A 20479-nucleotide genomic window follows, 5' to 3' on the forward strand; every position below is an offset into this window, starting at 1 on the left:
CTCACATTGTTGAAAAACACTCTGAAATTTCTGAATTTAAAATAAGACAGCTTGAACTTCAATTTAAATTTGAATTAGAAAAAATGCAGTTAGACAAAGAAAGGGAAGAAAAAGAAAGGGAAAGACAGTTTGAAAAAGAAAGGGAAGAGAGAAAATTAGAAAAAGAAAGAGAAGAGAGAGAATTTCAGTTAAGAATGAGAGAATTAGAAATCAAAAGAGAGAACAAATCAGTTTGAACATAGAATAAATTCAAAATTTGATGTCACTAAAAATATTAGGCTTGTTCCACCTTTCCAAGAAAAAGAAATTGATTAGTATTTTCTTCATTTTTGAAAAGGTTGCTGAAAATTTAAAATGGCCAAGAGAGCACTGGACACTTACTTTTACAGAGCGTCTTAATTGGTAAAGCTCGTGAAATCTATACACAACTTACTGTTGAACAAAGCTCTAATTATGATAATGTAAAAGATTTAAATTTTGAAAGGTTATGAGTTAGTTCCAGAGGCCTACAGGCAAAAATTCAGAAATTCTAAGAAAGAAATTGGTCAAACCCATGTCGAATTTGCAAGAGAAAAAAAGAACAACTTTTTGATCGGTGGTGTCTATCTAAGAAAATTAATAAAAATCATGAAAAGTTCAGACAGCTCATGTTAGTTGAAGAGTTTAACCGTTGTATTCACTCTGATGTTAAATCTTTCTTAGATGAAAAACAGGTAGAAACTTTAGAAGAAGCTGCCCGTCTAGCTGATGATTATTCTTTAACCCACAAAGTCTCATTTATAAATAAAGGGAAGTCCACACACCCTCACATTTTAATTCCAAGTTCAGTTCTAGTAATTTATCTGGTTTATCTAGTCAGTCAAATACTCCCAAACCAAGGTCATCTGATGAACATAAAGGTCATAGTCCCTTATCTCGTCCTACATGCAATTATTGCAAGAAAACTGGACATCTTAATTTCTGATTGCTTTACCTTAAAAGGAGGCAACAGCAACGTGATGAGGCCAAACCCACAGGTCTTACCACTTCAAGGTCTGAACCTCAGTCTTGTATTGATAACAATGCAATTTTGAAGGTCAAAGAACCCAAGTCTGATTCTATAATGGAGATTTATAAACCATTCCTTTCGGAAGGTTCCGTGTCACTTATTGGTGATACTTGCCCACCTACTCCTATTAAAATTTTAAGAGACACAGGAGCTTCTCAATCTCTTATTTTAGCAGATACACTGCCTTTTTCTGAGAAGACTTCTTCTGGATCTAGTGTCCTTATTCAGGGTGTAGAGTGTGGTTTTTCTAATGTCCCTCTCCATAATATTTATTTGTCCTCAGATTTGGTAAACTGGGCGGTGGCTGTAGGTATAAGATCTTTCTTACCCTTTAAAGGTGTTCATTTATTGCTAGGAAATGACTTAGCTGGAGATAAGGTAGTGGTTAATCCACTTGTAACTGACACTCCTTGTGTGGATCAGATACCTGACCCCATTGAGCAGGAAATTCCTGACCTTTACCCTTCATGTGCAGTTACTCGAGCTATGGCTAAGAAGGCCATTCAAGAAGACAATTTTTGTTCAGATATTGACTTAGCTGATACCTTTATAGGTCAGTCTTTTGATAAAGACATAAATTTTTCTCTCACTCCTACTCTGCCTGAAACTCTAAAGATCAAGGTCATGATACGCTGTCAAGGTCACAGCTTATCCAGGAACAACAAAATGATCCTGAGATTTCAGTCCTTTTTCAAAAGGCCTTTAGTGAAGATGAAGCTTTACAAGTCCCTGTTTGTTATTATGAAAAGAATGGGATTTTAAATAGAAAATGGCGACCGCCCGATGTCCTTGCTGAAGAGGAGTGGACAGTTAATCACCAAATAGGGTATGTAAGTCTCGTCATGTGACTTGCGAGATTTCACGATATTTTGCACTTCCGGGTACAAACAAATATCAACAACATTGCATATCTATATTGGGTAATATACTACTTGTATGCCGGTGGGAAAGTAAAACTTACATGGAAAAGCAAATGATATGTGGAAATTGGCAGTTTTTTGTTTTTGTAACGAAATGCAAATGGGTTTCATCTTGTGAACAAGTATCAATGAAAGACAACTTCGTATAATCTTCAGGTGGGTGTGTCATTTTCAAATTCAGTTTATCCCAATAAATGTTGTAATATTTTCATTTCCATGTAAATCTAATAAATTTGTTTTTTGATACAACATCATTCGCATCTGACACCAGACAGGTGCATTTGATTTTATCAATTTTCTATAGCGCTACACTGATTATCTCTCAGAAGTATATAATGTTTGAAATTTCGGACAGCGCATATTTCGGATAAACGTTTCAATATGATTATCAGTGTGATTAGTTGAATATATTTTCTTCCAACTGAAAAAATATTATTTATTTATAATTATTATCTTTATAAAGCACAAACAGTCAAGCTGTATATAACCAATTTAAATTGTCATAAAATTCAATGAAATATTTTGCTCCTGTAGATATTTTGACTGAGGACAGTGGTGAGATGAAAGACGTCAGTATCCATTGTAAATACACATGCATGCTCTGCTGTAAAATCGTTTTGGTAAGAAATTGCTACTTAAACTACATTAATGAAAAATAAATATTATTGTATAACATATAATGTTCTCGTTTTTGTAAATAATTACAGTTAGCTAAATAAACAAACAGTATGGCATATGTAGTTAATTCATGTTAAATACTGTTTAAAGTATTTTTCTCAAGTAAGTGGGTCATATTTTTTAGTTAAATCATGTTCAGTAAATGGTTAAAAGAACTTAGTCACTATCACATTTTTTAAAGATCAGTTGTCAAAGCAAATCTACAAAAACTAGGACACCAAGAAGTGTTTCTTCCTTTTCAACATTATTTTCTATTCATGACAATATGAAAATGATTGAAATTTATAGCTGACCAATTATTATTGCTTTCAACTCATGATAAATTTTCTTTATATACAGGTATGTGATTTCATGGTTGGATCTTGAGTACTTGTCATGGCTCTTGATTCATTTTGGAGTGTTCACCATCAGATTAGAAATCAAATAGTGATACCACCAGGCATAGTTGAAAGGAAATGTCCATACACAGACTTGGAGTACATAGTGGTAGAGACATGGCAGTCCATTACAGATTTTGACTGAATTAAATTAGCTTCTTAAAGCTCCATGCCTTGTGTAAACTGTCTGACTGAATGTTTGTATTCTAATAAAAACTAAGGTTGAAGACACTTCAAAGATGTATGTCAGTGTAAAAATGTTAAACAAAATATCTGTCTTTGTTAGAAATAAATATCCTGTCTTTATTAGAAATAAATAACCTGTCATTTGTAACTTTGTATTAACTTAATTATTCAAAGATAATTTATCTTCTGCAAATAGCTGCCCAAAACAGTTTCAACCAAGCATCATGTAGTTTCAAAACAGTTAAGATAAATTTGTTATAAATAGACTTGTAAATTAACAGGAATGGTAAAAAGATAAATGTTTAGCATTAAAATGTTTCTATCTTGATTGAGTTTCATTTCATAATTATTATCACCATGATCACTGCAATTGTAAAAGTAATGTAATCTTTAACCATTATTTAAATATCATAAAAATCATCTCAAAGAAAAACTTGTTTCTGAGGCAAGATGTGTAAAATTCCTTCCAGTTATAGCCTTTCACTGCTCTTAGAAAAGCCATTATTTGCATTGTTCATGGCAGGTAGTAATACCAGAGTAAACAATATTAATGCAATTCATCTGTGTTGAGTATTCTGTAGCAAAACACTAGCTTGCTAGCCCTTGTAAGCCCAAGTCTCTCTCTTAATTGGAGAAGACTTGCAATTCTGCATTCCTTGAAGATTTTAGTATCAGAGGGGTAGTTATTTCATACCATATACTTCTTTGGGTTTCAAATTACCTGTTTTATTATGTATTGAAACCTGTTGACATTTGACCAAAAGTGAATTATCTATACAATACATGCAAAACTTAGGGTTTGCACTTGATACAAACAATTACATCACTGATACATTAATATACCCATTGGAACTGTTTTCAAAATTGTCAATGTTTCAAAAAAAACACCACACAATGCTTTTAACTTCTGTCCATGTACATATGGTGTAAATGTAGTCATTGAAGAGCTGTCAAGAACTTTTCATCAATATTATTTAGATAGTGTCTGTTTCGATTTCAGGACAGACAAAATTCAAATGACATGCATAGTATTTAATATAGTCAATGCTTGCATATTCAAGCAATCTAGCCATTGCTGTTAGAGAATTAAAGTACACAGTGACACATATTTTGCAGATGAACTCTTATGATCAAGCACTGCTATAAATAAATGCCAAATAGTAGAAACAAAAAACAGTTCATAAGTTTAATAAACTTTTATTTTTACAAAATTTATAGTGCACTGCTTAGCATATATATCACACTGATTTTCCAGAGGAAGAAAAACTTCAGGAAAGCACTTGGAATTATTATTAGTTATTTGGACAATGTAACTTTACACTGTGAATGTCTACTGATACAAGAATAAGAATATTTCCTTTTACAAATGTAAAGACTTTGAAAATTAACATGTACAAATTATCATACTAAGAGTTATAAATCATATTCTAATTGAAAAATGTTCAGCTTGATATCAAAGCTTTGATTGCAAATTTGTGAGCTTATCAATGATTACCTCACAATATTAGTAGTAGATGATATATAATATTTTTGCTAATCTTTACTTCATAGTCATTTAATGTCCATAATGTCATATGAATATACTGTGATTCCATGAAAAAACCTTATCTCTGGTGTGTTTTCAGCTTTGGTATATATAGAGTATCTAGTTTTAATACTTAAAACTGCAATGAAATGTGGATATTTTACTCTGACATTAACATGTTAACAAGATCATAGTGTCAAACACCATAAAATCATACTCTTTATACATTAAGATTTTTGTGCTGGATGTCATTCATCTTCTTCAGGAAAGTACATTTGACTATTCTCAGTGGCTTATATTAAACTAATATTTCACTGTAACTGTGTGTTCTCTGATATCATTCTCAAATTAAGGAACTGGAAGATGGTAGTTGCAATAAAGGTCTTCATGGACAAATCCTCCTTCATCTTTTCCCTTTTTATCTGCAGAATGAAAAATCAATAAATATGTTGTTACAAGTGTAAGACACTAGAAATGATATTTACATTACATTTAATAAGCTGGTCATGATTGACAGAAAAATTTCATATTTGAAGTAAATAATCATTAAAGATAAACAACAACACATAATATATAACAGTCAAAAATATTGATCTTCTTGAAAATGAAACATGACTATTTTTAATGTTTTATTTACTAATCAATTATCATGCAGTGAAATCCAAAAGTTATTAAATTATAATAATATATTTTGATAATTGTTTATCTTTCCGATCTCAACTAAAAATTAATCAATTATTTTACATGTATTTACCTTTTGATGTATAGATATTTCAGGATCATAGGCAGTGCAAACAGTTGATTAATGGTCCATATTGAACAACTGTATACATTCTATACTTGTCATATACCCCCTTGTCTATACATCTGAAATGGTTTAATCAAATATTATATGTTTTTAATTCAATCATAATTTGCTAGGTACCATATTAACATGTATATATAATTGAAAAAGGAACAAGAATAAAAAATGGAAGGGAAAAATATCCGAATTACTGTGCAATGTCCGAATTTTGTATAACTTTAATATACACTAGAATTAAAGTGTTTTCTCCACTGTTTATTTCAATAAGTTAAAATGGTTTGAATTAATTTCTCACATCAGTAGTTTTAAAACAATACTTAAAGCTAAACAACTAGAATTCTCTACCTTGACAAAACATCCGAAACAATTGTCACTATCCGAAAATAAACTAGTTTTATTAAACTCTATAAATCCCTCGTTTTTTCCGTCAGATAATTGACCTACCTGCATTTTTTGACCCGTGCTATCCATACCTTCAAATCTGAAGAGGACCGAAACAAATTTAACTTGTATATCCCTCGAGTTCTTCGGGTTACCTATATGCGTAACGGTAAATAAGTCTGCCGATGTACCCGGAAGTGGTAAATCGAAAGTGAAAGTAAACGAGACTTACGGGCCCTATTGTGGTCCCTAAATCATATCGCCAGGAAATATTAAGCTTGGCTCATGAAAAACCCATGGCAGGTCATTTAGGTGTAAATAAAACATACCATAAAATTCTCAATCATTTTTATTGGCCTGGCCTTAAAGCAGATGTATCTAGGTACTGTAAATCTTGTCATACTTGGTCAAAAATGGTTGGAAAAACCTAACCAGACAATACCTAAAGCTCATTTACAGCCTATTCCTGCATTTTGATGAACCGTTTTTAGTAGAGTTATTATTGACTGTGTAGGTCCATTACCAAAAACTAAATCAGGTTCTCAGTACTTATTAACTATTATGTGTGCTTCTACGCGCTTCCCTGAAGCTATTCCTTTAAGGAATATTAAAGCCAAAACTATTGTCAAGGCTCTTGTGAAGTTTTTCACATTTGTTGGTTTACTTGGCGGGGATTCATTTTATTTACACTGTCTCGTTTATAGGAACATGGTGGGGCTAAGAGCGAGGTTTGGTGCACCATTAACCGGTTTAAACTCCCCAGTAGTCATTATTATGCTGCTGACCGTTCCAAGGCGGCGCCCCTCTGTGTTCCTCAGATGTATGTCTATGTTGTTTTATACTGATTTGGTGACACTTTTGCTCGTGTCTCTTGTTGTTTCTCGCGTCTACGGTAAGTATCTTCCCTTGTCCCTAGTTTTTATTTATTTTATTCCCCCCCCCCCTTCCCCGTGTCTCATGTCCCCTTCCCCTGTGCCTTTTGACATTGTGGGCCTTATATTAAATCATTTATTTGTTTTGTTTTAGTTCCTTATAAGTTACTAATTATGTATTCTGATGTAGTGGTTTGCCTGCCCGTACTCTGCCTTGTTCCCTGTCCTGTTTTTCTTTGGGGTCCTCCTGGGCTCCTTGCCGCTGGCGCTTGTTGCTGGGTCGGATGGGGGCTGCGTTCATTGAATGCCGCCTTTCCTTGTCGATCTTGTTTATCATATTTTACCTAAGTCAGTACAGTCTGATCAAGGGTCAAACTTTATGTCTGGTATTTTCCAGCAGGTCATGCATGAGTTAGGAATTACTCAATATAGGTCTTCAGCTTATCACCCAGAAAGTCAAGGTGCATTAGAAAGATTTCACCAAACTCTGAAAAATATGATAAGGTCATATTGTTTTGACACTGAAAAAGACTGGGATGAAGGCATCCATTTATTGTTATTTGCTGTAAGAGAATCTGTTCAGGAATCTCTTGGCTTCAGCCCTTTTGAATTAGTATTTGGTCACACTGTCCGAAGGACCCTTAAAACTTCTAAAGAGAAATTCCTGTCTGAAGATGACATATCTTTAAATTTTGCTTCAGTATGTATCAGATTTTTCGAAATAGGTTGACTAATGCATGTGAGTTAGCTAGGAATAATTTAAAATTAACACAAAGTAAAATGAAATCAAGGTATGATGAGAATGCTCATGAAAGAAGTTTTAACCCTGGTGATAGAGTACTTGCTCTTTTACCTATACCTGGAAAACCATTACAGGCAAGATACTTTGGTCCTTATACTATTGAAAAAAAGGTCAGTGACCTTAATTATATTATTAACACTCCTGGGAGGCGAGCAAGCAAAACAAATGTGTCACATAAATATGTTAAAAGAATATTTTGACAGAGATAGCAAAATTAGTAAACCTATATCTTTTGTAAACTCTGTTCCACAAAATCAATGTTCAGTTGAATCTAATAGTTATGAAAATTTTGAAAAGTCTGATCCTGGTTCAGCAAAGCTTGAAAACTCTGATATTCTGAAAAAATCTGGATGAAAAACTTGCTCACTTAGAACCGTCGAAACGAGATGAACTGAAAAAGCTTATTTATGAATATGAACATTTATTTCCTGATATTCCCACACGGACTGATAAAATACATCATGACGTCATTCTTGAAAACTCTGAGCCAATAAAACAACATCCATATAGAACGAATCCTGTAAAACAAAAGTACCTAAGACAAGAAGTTCAGTATTTATTGGAAAATGACTTTATTGAACCAAGTCAAAGCAGTTACAGCTCTCCATGTATTCTTGTACCCAAATCAAATGGAACATATAGAATGTGTACAGATTATCGTAAAGTGAACTCTGTAACAAAAAAACTGATTCATTTCCTATACCAAGAATTGATGACTGTATTGACAAAATTGGAAAAGCAAAGTATGTAACAAAGTTTGATCTTCTAAAAGGATTCTGGCAAGTTCCACTTACTGATAGAGCTAAAGAAATATCAGCCTTTGTAACACCAGACGGCTTATATCAATATAAAGTCATGCCATTTTGGTATGAAAAACTCACCAGCAACTTTTTCAGAGGCTTATAACATGGTAATATCTGGTCTACACGGATGTGACGCATACATTGATGACGCAATCATCTACTCTGATGAATGGGAGGAACATCTCACAACTATAAGAGCATTCTTCGACCGACTAAGTGATGCTAAATTGACAGTTAATCTTGCAAAAAGTGAATTTTGTCATGCAATTTTAACATTTTAGGACATGTAGTGGGACAGGGTAAAGTTAAACCAATAGAAGCTAAGGTCAAAGCTATCTCTGAATTTCCTGTGTCAACTTGTAAAAAGACAACTGATGCGTTTTCTTGGTATGGCAGGGTATTATCGTAAATTTTGTAATAATTTTTCGGTTATTGCAGAACCATTGACAAATTTGCTAAAGAAAAGAAACAAATTCATTTGGAATGAAAAGTGTCAAATGGCATTTCACAGCCTGAAAGCCATACTTAAGAGTGCACCAGTTCTCTTGGCACCAGATTTTAATAAAAACTTTAAGTTAGCTGTAGATGCTAGTGACATAGGTGCTGGAAGTGTATTGATCCAAGAAGACAACAATGGTGTTGACCATCCTGTTTGTTACTTTTCTAAAAAGTTTTAATGAACATCAGAAAAATTACTCTACTATAGAGAAAGAGTGCCTTGCTCTTATTCTTGCTATTCAGCATTTTGAAGTTTATCTAACTTCTTCAAAGTTGCCTGTTTGTTGTCTTTAGTGATCACAATCCCCTCACTTTCTTGCATAAGCTTAAAAACAAAAATCAAAGGTTGTTGAGGTGGAGCTTATTTTTTGCAAGAATATAGTCTTGACATTAGACACATTAAAGGGAAAGATAATTTGATCCCTGATGCACTTTCACGTGTCTAAAACTGTTATTTGCAGTATTTTAAATTTAACATTTATATGATATGATTGATTATTGTTTGTTTGTTGTTGTTTGCTATTGTTTGTAATACACATATATATGAATGTATAAAATTGTTTAACATTTTCTCCTATGTTATTTTATATTGTTTGAATTTATGTAAAATAAAAAAAATTTGTTGTTGTTTGCTATTGTTTGTAATACACATATATATGAATGTATAAAATTGTTTAACATTTCTCCTATGTTATTTGTTACATTGTTTGAATTTATTAAAGAAATATTCATTTCATTAATATTTCTTTTTCTTGAAGAGGGGAAGTGTTATGTATGCAACTTATTACATGTATATAATTTATATATATGACCAGTTGGTATTTTCCAATATTATCATTGTTCTATTTTTAGAACATTAACTACATGTATGTACTAGAACTTTCTTAACTGTTGTAGAAAACTCATGCATTATATTTAGATAGAAATTTCTGGAATGATCTTTATTGTTGAAGTTGCTAGATTATGATTACTGTAGTAAATGGAAGACTATTCTAGAAACTTCTTAGTTAATATATATAAGGAGACATTTTTCATTAATCTTATCTTTAAGTCATCAGTTACCTTTTAAGTCATCAGTGATCTTTTAAGTCATCAATATATTTGGAGTATTATTCAACTTGGAAATTAAGTGATTTATTGGAGCTTGGATTATTTTAAAATAGTTAAAATTATTCTAGTGGATTTTATTGTGGGAATTTATTCTAAAGTGTTCTTGGATTTTACTTGGATTTAAGTGTGCTATTCAAAAAAGGATCATTCCAGGATCAGACTAGACATTTAAGATTTCATTTTTATTTGGACTTCAGGTATTTGTAAACATAATTTGTTATTTTATTTTTCTTTAATAATTTTTCTGTAATAAATTTGTTATTGTTACAAGTTTGTTGCTGGCTTTTCTTTCTCGTTACGCCTGGCTCGTAACATTCTAAACACGACATCTCTTTTATACGAAGTGATATAAAGGCATCTATAAACAGAAATTTATACAGCAGTTCCACGGGTATTGAAACAAATAACGTTCAAAACTGTCTTTTACCGCCATATGAACACATCTGCGGATGTTTCAAAATTAAAAACAGTACCAGTTCATTTTTAATGTTGAATTCTGCTTAAGCCGGTGCTATGGGGCGTGGACGGTAGTTTGCACTTGACAGTACCGTCCATGAACAGGCTCAATCAAACCGAGCCAGCAACATTTTCAATTTTGCCGTGTTGGGCTTTCTTTAGGGATTCAAATTTTCTCTATTTTATCGCCACATCAGCGTTTTTTGTGCCGTGTGGAGGCTGTAAAAATTCGTCCCGTACATTTAATCAGAGATGTTATATTTCCGATCCTTTAAGATCGTTCAGCACGACATTTTTGTTGTGTTTTGGTAATTTTGTTCTTTCTATTCGGCTATTTTCTTGTTGGGTGGTTCCAGCAGTATTCCTCACTTAAATACTGTTGAATCACCCTTAGGATATGTGGCCTGCTTTTTAAATTTGTCTTTTGACGTCTTATCTGTAATATACAGGCTTCATAACCTCTGATCCCCTTTCAAAATTTCATTTTACTTAGTTCCGCCTATTCTTTACTCGTTAAGGGCACACAGATTATTTTTTTACTTGGGGACCATATGCCGCTTTTCATGGAATGGCACTTACGTGTCACATTGAAGGTTCCATGTTTACTGCCATATGAACACATCTGCGGCCATATGAACACATCTGCGGGTGTTTCGAAATTCAAAATTGTATCAGTTCATGTTAAATGTTTTATTCTGCTTAAGCCGGTGCTAGGGACGTGGATAATAGTTTGCACTTGACAGTTCCGTTCATGAACAGGCTCAATCAAACCGAGCCTGCAACATTTTCAATTTTGCCGTGTTTGGCTTTCTTTAGAGTTTCTTATTTTCTCTATTTTATACTTGTGAGGGAATGTCGGGCATCCTCTTTCAATGATAAGCTTGACTTTTTGAATTTCTTTGTAAGTAACTATGTCTTCTAACATACATTTTAATTTACTTTGCCCATTTTTTGAATTTATCCATCCATCTCGGAACAATTGCATAAGATATTTCATTATTGCCATTAACGTACCAAATATCATTATAAACATTAATTATAGCAGATTTTCAATGTTTTGTCCGCATTTAAGCACTTTTAGCTAAGCGTTTGGCTGCCATATTTTACATGAAGTTACTTGTGTAAGGTATTATTAATTGTGAATAAAATTCTTAATCGGTTGTGAAAGCAGATTCTATGAAGCATAGAATAGTTTGCACAAAACAAGAATCACGAGCTAAATTAGAAAATAAACGTATATGGCATTATGTATTGACCCACACTCATATAATGTTTTCAATCATAGCAAAGTTAACAGGAAAAAAACGAAAATCTAATGGAAAATCTTCTATGACTTTATGATATAATGTTGTTGATTTTCTTTCCTTTTTTTCCATTGTATCTTTGGTCACAAAACTAAATTTCATAGACAGCCATTAGAAAAATCTCTCTTTCAGTTTAAGTTTAAGAAGTCATATTGAACAGTCTTTGAAAACAGGAATATGATAAGATAAATGAGAAAAAACCAATCAGTCTTAACAAACTCTTGAAATTTTGCACAATCTCTCAAAACGAAGTGAAAAACAAATAATAAAAATACAAAGGCCGTGCTAATCAGATTATATATTAATTGCTTTTGATATAGCTAACATTTCGAATTTCAATGGCAAATAATTCAAACACATGTTCGATTGTCACCCCTAGCACCACCCCACAATTAGTTTTTGCTGAGACAATGTTTCTTTTGCCATATTTTAGGATCAAAAGTTTATGTAAATTCTAGTTAATAGTTTTCATTCTGTTTTATGTCTACGCTTTTAAGAGATCAATAAATTATTTCGATAATAGAAATTTTGTACGTGTCCTTTTTATGAAAAAAAATGAAATGACAGTTTCACATAACTGATACTTTATTAATATGCGCTCCTGAAATGGTTACATATACGAATAATAATAAATGATGTTAGTTTCGCTTCTTTGAAGCTCTTGCCAACTGCCGCCTGATTTTATGATACATTATTGCTAAAATGTATGATATAATTGTCTTAGAAAACATTTGGTTGAGCGAACTATTCTAACATAGAATTTTAGAGGGACGACTTTGTGTTTGTTGTTATAAAATAAAAATCTTTTTCTAAGAAATTATTGAGGTTTAAATGATCACAATGAACCTACAAAATTGATTTAAAGTAAACAATTATCTCAAAATTGATAAAGCGGTATTTGACAACCATAACCTGGAACAAAATTACAAAAAAATCACAGAAAGTTACATTTTCATTTTAGGAACGAGACAACAAAATGAGTTCCGGTCATGATGAGGAAAGCATTAGTGAAACAATTTGTCTACCAACTTCATTGGCATAAATAATTCTGTTTTAATGAATGTCAAAATGCCATTTAGAGCAGAGAAACTTGATGGGAGCTGTAACATTTAACCACTCTTTCATAGATTTTCTTCCGTATATTCTTTCAGCAACCTTTATAACTCAAAACTAAGTAGTTTACACGTGCCTAAAATTAGGGGTGTCGCGTTTAAGGAATAACCGATAACTGAGGTTGATTTAAATAAATTTAATCCTAAAAGTATATTTAATATACATACAAACACATTAAACACAATATTTTACATAATGGAAAAGGATGCGAACGAAAGACGATTCTGATTGATTCTTCTCTCTGAGATTATTATTAGACCAAGAGCCGAAGAAGTTCAAACTGATTTTAAACTTATGAGATAATTGAAGATATTACATTTTGTTTGTATTTGAGTCGTTCTCCACAGTGATTACAAACCATTATTTGTCAATGCTGTACCGTCGTGTACGATAATGTACCATAGACGTATGCGACCCATCATTCAACATTGCTATGATAGCGTTCTGCATTTCATCGCAGAAACATCGAAATTTAGTTTAGAATCAGACATTTAAAACTAGGGCATGATGTGTATAAGTAACGCAATGTAAATTCTTGATACATACATGTGTGTTATGTGTTACATTTATTTAATGAAATGCCAATAATAAATTTTCTATATTTAAAAGTGCCATAATTCTATCAAAATCCATTAAGAGTTATGGGCGTTGACCAGTAACTTAAACATGAAATTTGTCCATAAAGTCATCATTAATTACGGCCATTTTGGATTTTGAAGCAATATTGAATTTTCTACCTATGCTTTTAAAACATTATTCCAAGCAATAACTATTATTGACCTAAAATGTCAAGTTTTACCATTTTCATGGAACAAATAATTCTATTTTTTCATTAAGTTTATAAAGATACAGACCTGTATATTATATTATTTTCTGATTGCATGCTATCATTTCGTGTATGGTAAGGGCCCTTAAGAAAAATAGAATTTTGTAATTACAGTCGAGTACAAAAAATACGAACACAATCTCACATCTTGTCATAAGAAATATTTTAATTGTTTAAATACAACTGGTTTTCATGGTTAGAAGGTCGCTGTTTAAATGTTCAGCAATTTTCTGAAAACGACACCCTTCTCTAAAATAGATCAACCGATAACGTTAATCATTCGGAGGAATATCACTGTAAATTATATTCTCATAGTTGGGGATAATTTACAAATTTGTAAACCAATTTTGTATGATTTAATACCTAATTAAGGGCATTACTTATGGAAGACGCGAGAGAATCATTTTCCAAAATTAGAAATTATGTATTAAATACAAAAGGCGATACATAAATACGGTTATATAAGGTAACAAAATTCATTTTATAAGATATGAAATGTTTAATCTAATTAATGTATGTGCCTTGTAAATTTTATTATCGTGATTATAATTCTTCAAAGAAAAAAACTGACAGTTTTTTTAATCAACTTTGTTAAACATCGCCAACTTTTTATAATTTGGTTTTTATAATATACAATGTTTAAACTCTGCATATAATGATACTTTCAACAGAATGCTTGCTTCTAAATGGTACATTTTCTAAAAAAATGAAATTTAATATCACGAACATCTTCGTAAATGTCTTGTTTTACATATAACGTCTCGTGTCATATGAACAAATGGTCATATGTACTCTTAATAAGGACGCAATTGAAAATAAACTTGCATATGTAAGTTCTTAGTTTTCCATGCAAAGTCAAATAGAAATGTTAGCATAGCTGACATAACAATGACGTAATAATTTCTTGTATGGTTATTAATCTTGAATAATTAGTACTGGTTGGTTCCAGAAACAGATTCAAAAGTGTGTGTGTCTATAAGCGTACAGCTTCCTACACAATCGAACTAAAATAGTTCTGTATAAACCAATATTGAATAATGGAACACTTTAAGACGAATGTGTTTCTAAACAAACCTGTCGTGTTTCGGTAATTGAACTCACACAAACATCTACGCAGCCGGTAAGTTAATTAATTTTATAAAAATTTTACTTAATTAATATGCAAAACTATACAAAAATTATAATCATTATATCAATTGAATACATCAATAATCATATTATATATCAGTCACTTATTGAACAGTACCTGATAAGTTCGGATATTATTCCCGTTATAATGGACAAAATTTAAAACTAAGATCTTGAGTAAAAAATACCTCAGTAATTTCTTACGTAAAATAAACTTTTCACTATAAAATATTTAGATCTGAATACAAGAAGTATTGAAAACAGACAGGCCTTCGACCGGAAAAAATACTTTGTAATTACGCTTAGAGTATAATTGCAAGAAAATCGATGCTCAGATTCTTGGAAAACCTGTCATTAAACTGTTTTAATTGACATTGCATTGGCTCGAAGGAAAAATAAACACTTATAGTACATTTGTTAAGCTTATAGAGAGAGAATTATATCTCGTTTATAAGACAACTCTACATTGGTTGTTATATAGGTATAGAACCTAATGTGTTTGTTGAAACTATTTGAGAAAAATAGATGATTTGTAACTTTTACAAGAGCAAAGATGTGATAAATCAAATCTATAACAGACCATTTTCAAAACACTTAATCAAGCAAACTAAATGATAGGTAATCAAATACTTAAATTCACCTTTTTGTTTAAAATGAACGTAAAATAGGTCATATTATAAATAATTGTAATGCAAGGTTTCTTATTCTCAAGCCACCCGCGAATTGAAAATCATAAAAATCAATTTCAAGTAAACGGTAAATACTGCTCGAAATATATTTATTGTGTACAATCCGTTATTACTGACATTATTTCATGAAAGAATGTTGACAAAAACGTCAATAGATTTGTTTAATGCCACAAATCACTACATATATCAAAACTAAAGCATTTTATCAATTTATTTCTAAAATCACAGGTCGCAATATTGTCCTGTACCATTACGTGGTACTAGAAATAACCCGGATGAAAGAATTCCGTAGTATGGTAAATGTTCGTATATTCCGTTGGCGGAAAATATAAGTGCAAAAATGTTGAAATATGAAAATGTTAAAGTGTTCTTTCGGCTGTATGATGGTGTTGCAGAGAGCTTTTGAAATATTAGTAAGACGGTAGTTTTTCTGTTATTTTCTGGATGCATGCTGCTCTGATTACACATAGCAAGACAGTATGTAATATATTAAAGGGAAAGTAGGTAGGAGAATAAGTAGTTCTATAAATGCAAAGCATATAATTAACTGTAAATGGAGTAATGTAATATTTCCTGAACAGTATACAAATCTAGACTTCCTCCTTTATGGACGTGGGAGTGTGCTGTAATCTAATTCTCTCGTCAGTTGGATAAATATGTATGATACTACAGTAAAATGATGTGTCATATCGGAGCAAAAACAAAACATTCAAGCTTGTTTTAACATATCGCTATTTAAGTATACGCTAAAACCGTTTAAAATTTTAATACTTTTTATAGAGGATAAATTTACGGCTTGGTCAATTAGCGATCTATGCTTTCAGTGTTTTTTTTTTTATTTCTTTTTTTTTTCTGGTCCTTCATGATCATTGATTCCAGCACGTTTAAGTGTATAAAATTGAGTACCGCTCATGCCGGTGCTACTGGCGTCTGGGATGTTGCACTTTTTCATTATCCCTCATGTACGGATTCAATCAAACCGACTTTGAAAGAGGAGTCACATTTTTCAAAATATTCATATGTGATCAAGGACCTTTCTAGGCGAAGAATGTGTCAATACTAAATTTCGTAATAACTTAAAATGTAACTGAAGTTGTACGGATAAGAGAACATATTAAGTATTGAAACAAGTTTGCAAAAACATATGAAGCTTAAAGGGAAACAAAGGCAAAATTTTCATTTCTTCGTTGTTTTTTTTATTCCTTATTCTGTAAATGTCCTCAAAATGAAATCACTAGGCAGTCACAGGAACAAAAGTTTTACCCTTATAAGAATAAATTGGTGATTTCCTATCCTGACCCACGTGGGTCAGGTAAGAGCGTTAAGATTTCACAATAGTTGTCACAGTGAACTCTAGAAATGTTTAAGATCATGTCAAATGAATGGGTTAGGCTTGTTTCAACCGTACAATATTGAAGAATTTCTGTGAGCACTGCTTTTAGTTATTTCTATATCTGCCATTAAGTGATATGTGATTAAGCATACAATGTAATGAACAGTCGGTCTTAATATATCCTTATAATACGTACACTTTTCTATATATTAAACATCAGAGATATTCTGTGTTACAAATTTTATATTAAACCAATCGACCATAACATTTTAGAAACCAAATCATTTTTACGTTGACAAATTTTACAAACACATAAATCATAAATATTGCATATCCTTAAAATGTGTTCAATATTTTACACGAAATCAGTCTGATTTGTAATAATATTTTCTTAGAAAGGGTTCCAGGTTAAGAAATATATCTATGACAGCCATTACAAACTGTCTGAGATAAAACAAAGTATTTCAATAACGGTCCCTTTACTTATACGACACTCGTATGTGTGTTGATACTTGAATTAGAGTATAATTAAATCTTCTAGTAAAGTAACAAACGCGTATGTACCGTATAATTGTTTTAAATAACGAATTGAAGTACTTTGAAGGGATTTCAAAGTAAGGAAAAGCAACGTATCAAAGTTATTAATCTATTTATGATAAAGAAACGTTGGTTTTTTTTTTTCACTGTTAATAAGAGGAAAATACTGACAAAGATAACTTCACATTGTACACTTTATCATTATTCATAAAAAACTCAACAAAAGGGCACATAATCATTTTGAAAGAGTATCCCCATAATGTTTTGCTTCTCATATTATATTTTCGTAACCTCATATTAATCAAATGTCTATGGGAATGAATTAAACTTTACCGATGTTTAATTTCTGAAACACAACAAAGAAACTTGAATTTCATAGCAACTTCTTTACTTAAAGGAAAAGGCATATTAACAATCTGTCGCAATTTAAATTACATTGACGTCATCTGAGACAACCAGGCGATATGTAACTAATCGAACATGAACATAGCTATGGCGATCTTTATTTATTAATAACAAAAATATACTCTACGCATTGAAGCAAGCAAATTAAATGACATGTGAATAAATATACAACATGTGTTGCGTCCCCCGTCATTCTAAATGATAAATACTGATATTTTTCTGTTTGACCAGTTTTCCGGTATTTTATACCGTACTGGAGCAAATTGATTTAAAAAATCCATTGTTTGAGGGAAATGAAACAATTCCAAAGGGAATGTTTGAAATGTCTGCGAATTGCACATAAAAAGTTTTCACATGTAATTTCTTAACCGTCTCATGGATAACGTTCCCGATAGGCTTGGCTTATTATTTATGTTTTAAAAATTTAGAAACAATTTGAAGACAGTCTGAATAAAGTCGTTTCAACAAAAGGGAACGTTTTGTCTTGACATACATTCTTCAATAAAACAGATCCGCAGTATTTTGAATATGGGTACACACTTTCCAGTGTGTTTTGGGGAATGGTGAATGCTTGAAAATGCTGAACGTGAAGTAACAACTCTAGAAATTAATTAACCTTTTCAAAACATTTAACAGAGACACGAGTATGTCTGGAAAGCAACAGCCGTCTATTATATTTGACCTTTAAATATCATCAAAGATTAACTAAAATAATTGCAATGGATAACAGGTTTTGTATTTAGAGTTGTGTTCGCATTATATTAAAATATTCAGCCTTAAAATAGATTTTATTTTCTTTGTTTAATATATTTTAGATAGACAAGCGTCATTATAGAACTATACCGAATAACATCAGAATTTGGGCACGAACAAACATATTTTGACCATGTTATTGTCCTTCAATATAATTTGTAAATTATTGATTTCCAATAAACAATAATATGTACGATATCTTATCGTTTTTTCTTCCTTTTTTCGAATGTAAGAAAGTGCCACAAATTTATATTTAAAACTTCATTTAAGAACTTAGAATAAATGAATACAATAATTCAATGCAAAATTGCATCAATTTCAATCAACAATGTTTACAGAAAAATTATTTCAATTAAAAGGACGTGTAATAAGCTGAATGAAGGCTTTAAAGTCAATAAAGAGATTCAAAGAAAACTACGACATTAAACCATTGTTGTTAACGTGTTTTATTGTAAAACATGATAGTAAGATTTAATTATATTTCTAGGAAATGTTTTGGTACTGAAGGTTTGATAATGGATTTTCAGCGTAATTTATATAAAAGTAATATGTGTATTTAAACAGGATATATGCATTTAAAATAGCGTATGATGAATCTTTTAGAAACATTATAATTTTATTCAATTTGTTTTTACCAAGAATTACCTAAAAATATCATTCCAAAGATAAATTCCGAGGTAAAAAAATAAGATTAGTCTGAATAAAAGAGTGATATACCCTAAAGGTTATTACTTGGTGTATAACTTCAACTTCAAAAATGCGGACATTCAGAGACTACTGCAAAGATAATATCATAGTTTCCGGTAATATTCATAATTGATTACCCAGTTTCTTTCTGATGACTCTTTATTTGCACGCGGTTCAATCAAGAGGCTAAAATTACTGTTAAAATATTGAAACACTGCATGTAACCAAAAAAGAAATTACGTATTTCAAATTGGAAAGAGTGAAGATCTGTTGTACAATATGAGTGATTGACTGTTTTAAGTGACAGTGGGTTGGTTCAATTAATTATGTATGTGGTGTTTAATTGATGACACAGTTTAGTTTTTAGCTGTATGAACTATGTAACTATATTCAGTGCAATTAGAGTAAAAGTTAATCGAAATTTTTGAATTAATTTTGTTACAAGTCAAGATATGACCTAAATATGAAAATGATATTTGATCATTCCTTTAATACCTGCTTTTAAATTAAATATACACTTAGAATTAAGTTAAGCCCAACCCGGAAATTTAAAATTGATTGTAATTGAAAGCACTGTCATGAGATGACGACTTAATTGAGCTAAAAAATAGTAATGCTTTTAATCACAACCAATTTTAAATTTCCGGGGTGTGCTTAACTTATTTCCAGGTGAATATAATTTCATTCATCTTGTAAATCATGTTTATAACTAATGATACAAAGTTGAAAATGATACGTAATTACATTTTTTAAAAGCAAGTAATCATGTTTGAATGTAGCTGAAGAAATGTATGCCCAGTTATTTAAAAATCCATCCATGAAAGACAAAATTGATGATTTTACACGACCACCGTCTCCCTTTTTGAAAAACTCACATCATGACTTAGCATGTATTACTATGACAATGATGAAGTTACTTTTTAAAATAAAAACATTCAAGAATGACAGATTTCATGACCGGACAGGACATTCAATGCCCATTTATGAAACATTCATGTCACAATTCTGGATGTTTAAGTGGGACCTTGATCTTTGAAATAGAAACTTGATTCTTGCGCTCGACACGTCGTCATCATGTAAAACACATTAATGCAGTAACTTTAAACCCCATCAAAAAAAAACAGATCTGTTGACCTGAAATGGCCATCAATGATCTTTAATTAACAATTTCATTCAAGTCCGAGAGTGACCCTAAATTTTATCCCAATACATATCGTTTCAATGTAATACACATTTAAACAGA

The 20479-nt window shown here is 31.4% G+C and overlaps 1 long non-coding RNA gene across 1 annotated transcript; it reads left to right on the forward strand.

Annotated features, from left to right (window-relative positions):
- The first annotated feature begins 2012 nt into the window (after positions 1-2012).
- Positions 2013-3888, forward strand: LOC132755377 (uncharacterized). Its single transcript, XR_009629196.1, has 3 exons — positions 2013-2124; positions 2503-2588; positions 2986-3888. It is a non-coding gene; the product is annotated as an uncharacterized LOC132755377 (long non-coding RNA).
- Positions 3889-20479: the final 16591 nt, after the last annotated feature.

This window comes from Ruditapes philippinarum, unplaced genomic scaffold (genome assembly GCF_026571515.1).
Source record: "Ruditapes philippinarum isolate M1 unplaced genomic scaffold, ASM2657151v2 ctg2699_1_1_1_1, whole genome shotgun sequence".
Lineage (NCBI taxonomy): Eukaryota > Metazoa > Mollusca > Bivalvia > Venerida > Veneridae > Ruditapes > Ruditapes philippinarum.